The sequence below is a fragment of the Papaver somniferum genome, chromosome 2 (assembly GCF_003573695.1).
Source record: "Papaver somniferum cultivar HN1 chromosome 2, ASM357369v1, whole genome shotgun sequence".
Lineage (NCBI taxonomy): Eukaryota > Viridiplantae > Streptophyta > Magnoliopsida > Ranunculales > Papaveraceae > Papaver > Papaver somniferum.
Genome location: NC_039359.1, coordinates 71,792,566 through 71,805,400, shown reverse-complemented (window position 1 = coordinate 71,805,400; position 12,835 = coordinate 71,792,566).

The window sequence follows — 12,835 nt, the reverse complement described above, 5'->3', positions numbered from 1 at the left end:
GTACTCATAATCTCATTAGGTCCCCGAGGTGAATCTGTAGCCATTCACTGATGGAATAATTTAGGCAAAGAAGTTTTGGAAAAATGAATCTGTAACCTTGGGAAAGGATTAGCTCTTGGAGATGCGTACGAGTTCTTAGTCTCAAACCTGTCTTCTATTGGTAACTTGCTCGGCCTTCTCACATGGTAAGTATGGATCGTCGCCTACTGAACGGAGGAAGGATTGGGAACAACTTCTCACAGAGCATTCTAAGTGCGTCGAACATCCGCTTCAGAACTGGTACGAACAAAGGGGATACCAATGGTTTAATTTTCAAAAAAAAAAAAAAACTATTGAGAGGGTCCCTGCGGATGCTAAAGCAATGTTATTTTTTTTTAATAGCTAGCTAAAAACCTTAAAGATCAGTGGGTTCCACTTACTGATCCCATCTTTCACGGAATCGATCTCATTTGACTATCCAAAAGCATGGGAGAACGTGTTTCTGGTGATATTATTATCAATATTTGATACTGGGTCATTCATAGCACTACTATACCTTTCCTATTTATCACGAGTTGGTTATTCTTCGGCATGGTTAAATATAGCATAAAATTATGACTTTCTTAAGGTAGCCAAGTGCATCATTATCCAAATACTGACGCGCATGAATGAATTAACGAAATTCTCATTTTTTTATCTGGCGAAACCACAATGGAAATGAGCTAGGAAAAATCATCACAAAAAGAAGTCTTTGTTGAGCGTGACTCTAGTCCAATTTAGTAAAAGTTGTTGTTATTAATATTTAGATATGATAGAACTTCGAAACATCTCAAAGTACTAAAAAGGTAAGTACATTGTTGCTAGAAAGCATCCATGAACATATTCGTATCATCACCATACTGCAAATGAGAGATGGAGTTAGTTGGTGAACAAAAAAACCTCGAATTAGCCTTTAGGGCTCAGGCTCAAATTGCTTCAATAATCTTCTGAAACCCTCCATCGCAATGTTAGAAAGCAACGGAGAGAGTGGATCACCTCCCCGCATTCCTCTAATACTCTTAATTTTTCCAAATTTTGAACCATTAATCATTTAACCTAACCAGAAACACATCTTTCTTATCTCTTACCGTAAGATCAATTAGCTCGTTAGTAGTAAGAGACTCATCGATAATCTATCTATCTTTACTAAAGACCTCTTGAACTTTGTGATATAAATCCTTCCAAAACCAGCTTCAATCTATTAGTCTGAACCTTCGAGATAGTCTTATAAATACTTTAGAGCAAAGTATCGCCCTATAATCCTTAACAAATTCTGTTTGCATTTCCATTGGAATATGACTAAAATCCGGAAAGAAAACAAACTCAGATCAAAATATCATATTCTCACCAAAAATGATATGTTGTTAGGCTAAGCGTTATGATCGTGGCTAAATCCTTTGAATCAACGGTTCACTCGAACGTGATGTTGAATCAAGTATTGAGCGGACATAAATTTTACAATGATTGTGCGCATCAAAAGTCAGCTATCAGATTTAATTTTATGAGTTTAAATCTAACTGCTCATCTATTAACGCTCAATTATTAGGCACATCAAACCCAAACCGAAAGGTTTGTTTTGTGAATTAAAATCTAACGGCTCATCTATTTGCGTCCAACCATTGGACACATCAACTTGAATTATTTGCACCTAACCATTGAATCAAGCTTATGTGGCGTCAACTTGAATCTTGAATTTGGAACATAGGGATCAGTCTTACAGAAGGTTACCAAATCTTACGAGGAATTCAGTAGATTTAATGGTGGAAATTCTTTTCTTTTATAAGAATTTAGTAACTCTTGCAAGTAACAGTCGTGGAAAAATACATGGGATAAAAGAATATAGGAAAAGGTACGCAAGCGGTCACTCTTTGGCTATTGCAAAAGGCGTGTATGAGTCTCTCATACTAAAACCATATGTTGCAATGCACTCATTTTGGCTGTCGTTTTCATTTCTTCTTTTGTTTTGCCGTCCCTTTTCCTCCTACATTTTTTCCGGTCAACTATGCGTAATCAACTATATTTTAGATCTCGAATGTAGGGGTGAATAATCAACTGACTATATTAGTAATTCATTTTTATTATTCTCCTTGATTTTCCATCCATTAAATAAGTCTTAGATACGCATTAATACAGTGCATAATCTAATCAGAATTTAATTCCTCTGCAGATCTTATATTCCATTTATGTTGCTTTAAGTCAACTTTGCTACATAAAAATTGCAAGTTCCACTCGTAAATTTATACTTTCTGTTTAAAGCGTGTAATTTACCCCGACTAGAAAGGCTACAGGGACAAAATATGGCTGCATCATCCGTTCACCGTTTGGCATACACTTTATAAGTGAGGTAGGATCAGCTCACCCGTTTATGTCACTATATATAAAATGACGTGATGTACATTCTGCTTGCATGACATTTTTATTAATAACGTGTGTGTTTGGATACCAAAAATAGAAATCGGGACCAGAAATAAGAGCAGAATTATATGTATATAATTTACCGTCTAGCTTTGCTTTGTTTTTGTGAAATAACAGCAATACCATGACTTGAACTTGCACATACTCGTATTTTATATGCATCCCGGAATCAAACCAAAATTTAGCTGTCAACTACGGACAGATTGATTCTAACCCAGAGAACCATATAATTAACCGAACTAAAATCCTGCACCCTAGCTAGGAGTAGGAGAGCTACTAGGAATTTAATTAAGCGATGAACTGTATATTTGTAAATTGTGCATGCAGCTTCTAATTAATAAGAATTCTTTTAAGAAAATTTAATCTAGCAATCGGAATTTAATGTCATGTGAGAGTGTAGCTTAGGTTACGCCAGATTATAGGGCTAAAGCAGCAAAATGGGAAGAAAAAAATGACAACTCTCATCCATACTACTTTCCATGAGACTTCCAAAAGACTTTACATCCAACTTCGAGATTATTGGAAACATACAGAATAATTTTGGGTCATCGTTCCAAATATAAATTGGGTTCAAAGCCATCCACATATATAATATGATGAGGTATTCGATTTTAGAACTTTAAGATTACATATAATCAATCACTTTGATTTCCTAAATCTCGGCTTTTGTTTGATCTACGCAATGCTAACACAGTGCATAACCCGGGAATTTATCAAAAAAATGATCATTAAAAACATTGGAAGCCATAATATTGACAGCAAGAAATAGCTACAAAACATAAGAGAAAGTGATTTCTTCAAGATTAACATAATTTTGGATCTCTAAACCAACATTAAATTTAATTTCTTCATGATTAACATAATTTTGGATCTCTAAACCAACATTAAATTTAATGTTCATATGGGTGTGCACGTTTGTGAATATTATAGTATAGAGTCGTGTGCTTATGAAATCAAGGTTTACATTATTGATCATCACAAGTGCTTTTCTTGATCAGAGATGTGTATTTAAGGTTTCCAGCTCCAATTTGCACTTAGAAAAATATAAGTTTCGATTCTACCAAGAAGATGGTACTCTGATTATGCAAGATTGGAGTCAACTAATTATGAGCGCACCTGATACATCCATGGATCGGATCTGTTGGCTCCTCCTTACATTGCCAGCCAGCTTGAGCTGACAACCCATGCATGTCAGCGTATTTACGCAAACTATCGGGAGTTAATGCCGCGGCCAGTGCATGTGCTGTCATGTCTTTCTTCTCCGATTGACTAGTGGTACACAACCGACATGCATGAGATCGATCGACATATATATTCTTCTGATTAGGACGATAGACATGTATATGTCCCATTGTGGCCCGGTAAGATATAAAAGGCAACTATAAAACTCTTACAACCTACACAAAAGGTGTCGGTGAGATGGTGATCATGGATGCAGACGGCAGTATGAGAATCTCGCGTACATATAAAGAGGAAAGCATATAATTGTGAAATTTAGAGCTTGTTTTTCTAGTTCGAGCATTAATGATTAATAAATTGAATGACATATATATGTGACCGACTGATACTGACTATCGATGAACTGATCAACTATCTAAGTTTACACTAAACTACTACGAGTTCATAAGTCACGGGTGGTGATTGTTGCAACTGTAACAATAAAACACTCAAAGAAAGATGTTAGAAATAAAATTTCTGGAAGGTAAATAAACACTCAAATGAACAGCAAACAGAGGACAGAGTCATGTGTTTAACACGCTGTCCTTAACACAATAGTTGACCGGTACGCCTCAAGAATGAGTGATGCCTATACCCTGTGGTCAAGTTGTATCCAGAATAAAACTGCCCGTTGCAAGTATTGTTAGCACTACATTACTTTCCCACTCATACAAACTCAACAGCAAAGCACGGAAGAAAAGAAAAAGACCACACAGAGGGAGAGAGACGAAAAAAAGTGGATAGTAGCTCTTCTAGACACAAATGAAAATGAAAGTTTCGAATTCTTTTTATAGGCAAACAGAGAGGGTGAAACCAATGCACATTAATGTGCGAATCAATACTGCATGCGAAATAATGCTGCCATGATGTTGACATAATTCTGTCACAACATTCAAAAAACGGTAAGAAAATGTCGACATCCATGCAAATAAATCCGTTAAGAAAAATGTTTTTGGTAAGAGAATAAATTCACCCGGGTCACATGCCCCCCATATTTAAGACAAAATTTGTTTTGATTTTCAAAATGATTAGGAAATAAATCAAAAGAAATTTTTCCAAAAAGGAAAGTCTTGGTTGATCAAAGTCCATGGCGCAAGCACGAGCTCGAGCCCTAAGCCCAAGCCCTTAGTGGAAACAAAGATATTTCGCCCCGCCCGTTCTACCCTCATTGTTTTACTAGCTATCCATAAAGGAATAGCTATATAGTGGAACTCCTCTTTAGTTATGCCCAATGTGGGACTAAAGGACCTATTTCATTCACTCATTGAAAATGATTAAGAGCTCTTAGATACCCAAATGTCCTAAGTTCCATTCCCACCAAGACCATAAAATCAAAACATTAAAAACTCATTTTCTACAACAATCCCCACATGAATGAAATACCGATACAAATCAGAAAACGGAAAGCGAGAAATACCACTTAGGCAAAAGGTTTCCATGAGGTCTTGAACCTTTGGTTAGTGAGAAATTGCCGGAACTACTTGATGAACAGTGAACGCGATGTCTTGAACTGTCATCGTTTGGTGTAATCCGCGATAATAACCACGCGTGATATCTCTCTAGGTGCTGTCAAGTTCGTGCCGTTGTGTCCTTTTTGGCCATGGACAAATCCCGTTTCTCAGAATGCTCTAGAGAATCAGCTCTATTCTCATAGGAAGCGACCACTTCCACATTCAGATAGGTGAGTTCCATCAAGAGTGTTTACTGCTACACCCCACTTCAATTTTAAATTGAAACTATAGAACTCATTAATACTTAGTTAAAAGTCATCCTTCACATGCAGTCACACTATCACGTCTACACCATAGGGAAGGGGCAGAGAATGAAATTCTCTGATAGTGTTTACCTTGACCCGCCACAAATTAGTTGTCTCATTCAAAACCTTGATCTTGGGATCTCCAGTCATCAAGGTTGAGTATCCTTCATGGCAAGTTTATTTAATGAGACTAAGCCCCATCCCCTTAGATGCATTAATAACTATCTCCTTGGACAAACCTTTTGTCAAAGGGTCCGCGATATTCTCCTTGGACTTAACCAAAACAATGGAAATAACGCCTTTCGAGATTATGTTTTTCAGGGTATCGTGTCTTCTCTTTATATGAATAGACTTCCCATTATAGTAGTTGTTTTTAGCATTAGCTATTGCAGATTGATTATCACAATGTATAGATATAGCTGGCACATGCCTATGCCAGAGAGGAATGTCTTCTAAAAAGCATCTTAGTAAAGCGGCTTCCTCTCCTGCTTTATCTAACGCAATAAACTCGGATTCCATAGTGGATCGAGCTATGCAGGTCTGTTTGGAACTCTTCCAAGAAACAGCCCCACCTGCTAGAGTGAAAACATATCCACTCGTAGACTTGGACTCATCTGAGTCTGATATCCAGTTTGCATCACAAAATCCCTCAAGGACGGCAGGGTACCTTTCATAATTCAATCAAAAGATCAAAGTGTATTTCAAATACCTCAACACTCTAAAAAGTGCATCCCAATGTTCCTGCCCTGGATTACAAGTATACCTACTTAACCTACTCACAGCATAAGCAATGTCTGGCCTCGTACAGTTCATCAAATACATCAGTCTTCCTATAACTCGTGAGTATTCAAGTTGTGATACTCCATTACCCCTATTCCTTTTGAGTTTACAACAAGGATCATACGGAGTATAAGCAGGTTTACAATCAAATGATTGAATTTTCTAAGCACAGATTCAACATAATGATATTGACTAAGACTATAACCGTTAGAATTTCTTCTAATTTTCATCCATAAGATTACATCTGCGGGGCCTAAGTCTTTCATGTCAAAGTTCTCATTCAGCATGCTCTTAGTGGAATTAATTACATCCATGTTTGTACCAAGTATAAGCATATCATCAACATACAAGCATACAATCACACAGGCATCATTCACAAGTTTAGTATAGACACACTTGTCAGATTCATTGATTTTAAAACCACTAGAAAACATTACATGATCAAATTTTTCATGCCATTGTTTAGGTGCTTGTTTCAATCCATTCAAAGATTTTTTCAGTTTACAAACTTTGTTTTCACAACCTTTCACTACAAATCCCTCAGGTTGTTCCATGTAAATTTCTTCATCTAATTCACCATGTAGAAAAGCTGTTTTTACATCCATTTGATGTATCTCTAGGTTATGAACCGCAGCTATAGCAATTAACATCCTAATGGAAGTAATTCTCGTAACGGGTGAGTAAGTATCAAAGAAATCTACACCTTCCTTTTGTTTGTAGCCTTTAACTACTAACCTAGCCTTGTATTTTTGAATAGTTCCATCTATGTTACGTTTTCTCCTGAAGATCCATTACATCCTATGGCCTTACACCCTGGAGATAAATCTACTATCTCCCATGTATCATTTTCTTTGATGGATTCCATTTCACTAATAAAAGACTCTTTCCACCACGGAGCTTCAGAAGAAGTCATGGCTTCTCTATAGGTCTGAGGATCAGACTCTGCTAGTGTTACGAAGTCAGGTCCAAAGGAGGCTTTGGTTCTATCCCTTTTACTTCTCCTAGGATCAATTTCTACTTCATCTTCCTCTAAAGGTAAAGTCTGACTGGTTGAAGGGACATCTAGGGGATCAACACCTCTCTTACGAGAGTCAGATTTTAATGAAAAAACATTGTCAAAAAATACAGCATCCCTAGACTCCATAATAGTATTCACACCAATTTCAGAAATATCAGAACTCACAACCATAAATCTATATGCAGGTGTATGCTCAGGATACCCTATGAAGACACAGTCAACAGTTTTGGGTCATATCTTGGTTGCTTTAGGTTTAGGGATCTGAACCTTAGCCAAACACCCCCACACTTTTAAGTATGCTAAAGAAGGTTTTATACCTTTCCACAATTTATATGGAGTTTTATCTGATCCTTTAAAAGGTACTCTGTTCAGGATATAGCAGGCTGAGAGGACAGCTTCCCCCCACAAGTCCGAAGGTAATCCTGAACTAATTAAAATTACATCCATCATCTCCTTAAGGGTACGGTTCTTACGTTCAGCTACACCGTTCGACTGAGGTGAATAAAGAGGGGTAATCTCGTGTATTATGCCATGTTCTACACATAAATCTCCTATAGGAGTTATGTACTCACCACCACGGCCAGACCTAATGGTTTTAATGGTAGTATTCAATTGGTTTTCAACTTCTAGTTTATACCTCTTAAAGGCTTCTAAGGCATCATCCTGACCTCTAAGCAAATATAAATGACAATACCTCGTACAGTCGTCTATAAAAGTAACAAACCATTTCTTACCACCTCTAGTTTGAACGGATTTCAAGTCAACTAGGTCTGAGTGAATTAATTCTAAGGGTTTAGAATTTCTATGAACATTTTTGCTAAAAAGGTTTTTCTAGCATATTTTGATTCTATGCAAATTTCACATTTGTGTTCTTTTTCCAAACTAAATTTGGGTATGCAACCTACAGTATCTAGTTTATGCATTGACTTATAATTTAATCTAAGTCTACCATGCAAAACATTCAAACACACACAAAATATTAAAAATGTTCACTTCATCAATTTTCCTTTAAGCTTATATAAACCCTAAGTCATATAAGCGATGCCTGAAAAATCATTTCCCTTTGTTACGACAAGTTTTTTACTGATTCATTTAATATCTTAAATCTTTTACCATCTTCAGTAGAACAAGATACAAGATTCTAGCTTGCATATGCCCAGAACATGAAAATTCATTCAATCTGAGAATGTTACTGATATGAGGTTTTGCTCGACCTTCCCTTTTATGCAACCTCTGTCGCAAATGAGTTACTCATATAGAGTATCTCAACATCCCTTATTTTCAGATAAGAAGTGAACAGGTATTTGTTTTAACAAACATGCTTAGTGGCTCCAGAGTCCACTCCAGTCTCTGACATAGGTTATCATGCCACTAAACTCGTTCTAGTTTGTTTCAACTAAATTAGCATTAACTTTCTACTTATTAAAGTTTTATGTTGTCTACAGATTAATGTCATTTGACCAGGAATTTTACAAACATAACAAACACCCTTAATTAAAGTAATGCTAGATTTAGGTATGAGAAACATAACTTTGTTACGAGAGATATGCAAAGTGTTGAATTTGATACTCTCACATTTGCCATCTTTGGAAGATTTATTTTCTGCCACATGCGCCTATTAGCCATGTCCTTGTAGATGGAACCTTTATTCACAAATCACAATTCTGAATCAGAAAATAAAATATGAATTTTGAAGATAACATCTAGATTTACAAACTTCGTTTGAACCACCATTTCAAAAAAAAACCCATGGTTACCCCATAAAATCTAATATTGTCAACAACAAATTTCTGTTTGTCATAATTTTTCAGGAACATTTCTCTGTTTTGTAAAATATCGTAAAAATACTTTTACAACTCCAAAAATTCTGAAATTTTACGTGGGTAACTATCAAGGTGTATACTTTTGGAAGGGTTTATCAAAATTCTCTCTATCTTAAGAGATAAACTCGAAACTCTACAGCTGACCCAAAAATTCATTTTTTTGCTTTTTCAGTCCACAAATAACATCCATGATTGTTGGGTGCAATAATTAAATACAAGGAACAATCAAATAAACAAAAATTATTGATACTTATCTCCTTTATAATGGAAGTGATCGGTTTGACAAAACAGATGAGATCCCCAGAAAAATTTTCTGACCCATCAACATCGTTCTTACCCATTGTTACAGATAGAAAAGACTATTGTGTTAAGATTGTTGCAACTGTAAAAATAAAACACTCAAAGAAAGATGTTAGAAGTAAAATTTCTGGAAGGTAAATAAACACTCAAATGGACAGCAAACAGAGGACAGAGTCACGTGTTCAACACGTTGTCCTTAACACAATAGTTGACTGGTACGCCTCAAGAATGAGTGATGCCTATACCCTGTGGTCAAGTTGTATCCAGGATAAAACTCCCCGTTGCAAGTATTGTTAGCACTACAATACTTGCCCACTCATACGAACTCAACAGCAAAGCACGAAAGAAAAGAAAAAGACCACACAAAGGGAGAGAGACAAAAGAAGAGGATAGTAGCTCTTCTAGACACAAATGAAAATGAAAGTTTCGAATTCTTTTTATAGGCAAACAGAGAGGGTGAAATCAATGCACATTAATGTGCGAATCAATACTGCATGCGAAATAATGCTGCCATGATGTCGACATAATTCTGTCATCAACATTCAAAAAACGCTAAGAAAATGTCGACATCCATGCAAATAAATCGGTTAAGAGAATAAATTCACCCGAGTCACACGCCTCCCATATGTAAGACAGAATTTGTTTTGATTTTCAAAATGATTAGGAAATAAATCAAAAGAATTTTTTCCAAAAAGGAAAGTCTTGGTTGACCAAAGTCCATGGCGCAAGCACGAGCTCGAGCCCTAAGCCAAGCCCTTAGTGGAAACAAAAATACTTCGCCCCATCCGTTCTACCCACATTGTTTTACTAACTATCCATAAAGGAATAGCTATATAGTGGAACTCCTCTTTAGTTATGCCCAATGTGGGACTAAAGGACCTATTTCATTCACTCATAGAAAATGAGTAAGAACTCTTAGAGACCCAAATGTCCTAAATTCCATTCCCACCAAGACCATAAAATCAAAACATTAAAAACTCATTTTCTCCAACAGTAATTACATAAAGCTATATAAATTTTTCTGCACCAAACTTGTTCATTGTTTTCCATGAATAAAGAGGAAGAACGCCACCTATTCATTACACAGACAAATATCTGAATTTTCAAATATATCATCATGCCTAAAAAAAAAAAGACATCTAACCACGATAATTTCTAGAGTAGACGTACATTTGCACCCAAGTGTATAGAACCAAACAAATTTAGTAAAAGGCCTCGAGTTTTTTTTTATTTTCCTTCTCGTGGTTTTTAATGTCATAAAGGCTGCAATAAACTGTTGTATTTAGGCCCATAAATATCAGTTCTGTTTACAGAAATTTTAAAATTTATAATCATGTGGTTGTTATTTCCAAAAGAACTTGTTTTAGGGCATACATAAAAATTTTGAGGCATGTAAATTTATTTTTCTTACTAGGGTATGTTTATAAGGGGTGTCTAATGGGAATGCAATGACCTATATACCCTTAAATAGTTTATATTATTAAATTTTCCTTATCCTTAATTTAAAACAAAAAATCAAAATCAGTTTTAAACTTAAACATCTTCTCTACTTGATCCCCTCTCGCGAAACCATCGGCAAAAAATTTGATCATGAATCTTTTTTCGTCGATTGGTGGAAATTTGATCGTCGATCAAACACAACTACAAAAATAACTCACACAAAGAATCCTGCAGTAGGTAGTCATTCTAAATCTTCTTTTAATCCGCCAATTGAAGGACACGAAGAAGTTGAAGGATCAGACGCAAAAATTCAACGAAATGAAGAACCAAGTCCTAAAATGATGATTAGAATGTATTTTCTATAAACCCTCTCTTATTTTATTGTTTTTGATTGATATAATATGATTAATTCAGAAAAAACTAGAGCTTTTTGTGGTTACAGAACGAAGTTCGGCTGATTAGCGAGATGAATTATGAAGCGAACTGTTCATTGTTCTTCGTTCTGAAAGTATTCATGAACAGTTCAGGTGATAATTCATTTCTAAACGACGGTCGAACTTCCCAGGTGATTAATACAGTCTCTGGTTCGGCTAATACCTTCCCAACCTTTCCCTACCGAACCAAAGAAGTGAAATTTACCCCATGTGGTTGTTAGATTCAGCTAACCCGGTTATATCACTTTCAAGCCGAACATATCTCTGTAAACACTTCGAAAATATCGATTTGTAGGCCTTAGGTTCGGCTGGCTCGTGTTGATGAGTTATCAGCCGAACCTCCCTCTGTAGACTCAAGTCTAGATCTTGTTTTGGTCATAACTTCTTCGTCCGATGTCAGAAAGACCTCATTCAATTTGCGTTGTTTTCGTATTTTCATTCTCTTTAAGATGAAGATAAAATCTAATTGATTTTAACGAGTTGAATTTTTACCTTGGTATTCTCCATTAGTAGACTTCACTTTCTTAACACTTTTATAGTCATTTCTACTTCTTAGTATCTCTGTGAATTACGTCTACCGGATCAGGTTGATTTTCCATCGATACAGGGCCACCAAGCACGATCTATAAAGAATATTACAAGGTTAGATACTACAAAGAAATATTAATAGTCAGGTTCGGCTTATACGATAATCATAACATGTGCCGAACCTAGTACATTTACGGGGTTCGGCTTATACGATATTGTCAATATGTGACGAACCATCAACAAATTGTGTATCCAACAATTATTAATAGCATGTTCGGCTCATACGATTTCCATTAAATGATCCGAACCGTTAACATATTTTATTCCAAAACTCTCATGAATAGGTTCGGCATGCTATGAAACTTTCATATAAGTCGAACTAGTATCTAGCAAATGGGTTGGAAGTGGAAATTATATGTTCGGCGCATAAAGTAAACAGTTTCAGTTAGCCGAATTGTTCATCAATTGGGTCGGTTCGGCTCAGAGATTTAAGCCGAACGTCATCTTAGTTCGCTGAACCATGATGAATACATACAAACTTTTGATAATTTCAAGCTACAAAAGTGAGATTAATTAAACATAGAATAGAAGTGCACCTGTGTATTAGAAGCATTGGGTTCCTCATATATGTATTCATCATCTAGATTTGTCTCATAAAAATCATCATCTTGAGTTTGTGTTTGACTTTGAGCTTTGAGTTTGTGTAAAATCATTCTCATAATCTAAGAAATCAGCCATTTGGGAATCATTGTTGTAGTTGATGTGTATTTTCCTAGTTTTTTTAGATAAATAATGACCCTCCTCATCCTGCATTGAATCAAGATAAAAAAAAATTCTCACTAAACAAAAGTTTTAATCACTAATTCAGATTACTAACACTAATACATAAAGGACCGATTTGCCATTATTAAAATATTTGGTTAAGAGGGCTTCTGATTTTGTTATTTTACACCCCTTTTTGTCTTTATTCAGTATGCCCAAAAAGATTTAAATATGCCCAAAAACAGCCTTCTTCCAAAATCAGTACTGATAGCATATCTGTGTGATCTTGCTTTAGTATGCGTTTCAAGTAATGTCATATCCATTTGTTGATATCATAAAAGTA